The following is a 1,476-nucleotide window of genomic DNA, read 5'->3' as shown; positions in this document are numbered from 1 at the left end:
AAAGTTCAACAACTAAATGTCAAGTGCTGAATCCTATCTACAGCAACGTCAAAGCCCGTAGTCTCCACTCTAATCACGATATCTCATCATCTCCTCGACCCTGATCCTGTCCCACCTGTTGCCATGCACACATACAAACACGACAACAGCTGGATAACTCCGGTGAGAATAAAATCCCAATATAAGCAATGTATACATGCGATGCATAAAATCATATACAAAAGCATAAACCATGTATTAAGAACATGAATCATAATTTATGACACATTAGTGAATATAGATAAAACTCTCTAACTCATCATCTCCGACTCGACTCATCTCTAATCTAGGGATCTCGGTTCCTGACCATTAACACATATATCGAATCTCAGCGATAGGGGTCGATCCGCCCCTAAGCAATATCGATATAAGTCAATAATCCAGTGTCTTGGCATATCCGCCACAGACTTGGCATATCCGCCAAAGCTATCCTATGACAATGTGCAATGGGCCAATGACCACTCTATCACTGTCTGGCCCTTCTGTCAATGACTCTCGCTCAATAGCTATCGGCTATTCTCTACTTTCTATAAATCAATAGATTAATCATATCAAGGTCAAACAATTGCAATAAAATAAAGTATGTGGTTTTAGGGAAACTAGAGTCTAATTTGACTCAAGTTAATCTCCCGGCTAACATCGACTTATACCTTTCGTTCGTAGTCTCGGTCTGAAGAATTGGAAATTCTGAATTCAAGACTGTCTCTGTCAATCTGAAATGACATATCGAGAATAGCAATATCAACATTCCATTCCCAATTCAATACTAAATCCGATCAATCTGAATCTAATTCAAAATTAACAGCATAATGGCACAATCCCGATATCCTCGTCAATACAATATCAACAGATATCAATTACAAATCATAACCAATATCCGATACAATCCAGAATCAGTCAATAATCCAAATCTGTTCAATTTCCAATTAATATAATCAGAAAATCATAACAATTCCATAATCAATATGTTCTTCGATCTGAATTCGATTATAAGATGTCTAACATATCCAGAACACCATATAATGATCAAATAATAATTCCTCCAATATCATAATTTCAAATGATAACAGAACTCAATAAAACTTACGTCCAGTTGTAGCTGTTGACAAGAGGAGTACAGAACCGTGCTCGGATTGAAATTCTGATAGACGGATCGTACAAAATCAATTTTCCCAAGCTTTAAAGAAACATGAGGATTCTTCAGCGCTGTTCTCGGTCCTCGGCTACATTCAGATGGAGGAATGAAGATTTTACCATATACATTGCATGGCAAGGACAAGTGTCAAATTCAAGTCCCATAAATGCACTTTAGCCCCTGAAGTCTTCACTATTTGCAATTTGCTCCTCACAATTCTTTTTAATTCCATTAAAATCCTAATTAATTACAAAAATCGTTGAATCTAATTCATCATTCCAAAATTCGTAAATTAAATAATC

The 1,476-nt window shown here is 36.2% G+C and overlaps 1 long non-coding RNA gene across 1 annotated transcript; it reads right to left on the bottom strand.

Annotated features, from left to right (window-relative positions):
- Positions 1 to 390: 390 nt before the first annotated feature.
- LOC142524608 (uncharacterized) lies at positions 391 to 1,206 on the bottom strand. Its single transcript, XR_012814917.1, has 3 exons — positions 1,127 to 1,206; positions 690 to 752; positions 391 to 566 (listed from the first exon to the last, which is right to left on the bottom strand). It is a non-coding gene; the product is annotated as an uncharacterized LOC142524608 (long non-coding RNA).
- Between the last annotated feature and the right edge of the window lie 270 nt (positions 1,207 to 1,476).

Source organism: Primulina tabacum, chromosome 14 (genome assembly GCF_025594145.1).
Source record: "Primulina tabacum isolate GXHZ01 chromosome 14, ASM2559414v2, whole genome shotgun sequence".
NCBI classification, from domain to species: Eukaryota; Viridiplantae; Streptophyta; class Magnoliopsida; order Lamiales; family Gesneriaceae; genus Primulina; species Primulina tabacum.
The sequence above is the reverse complement of the archived record's forward strand: the minus strand, read 5'-3'. Positions and strand labels throughout refer to the sequence as shown.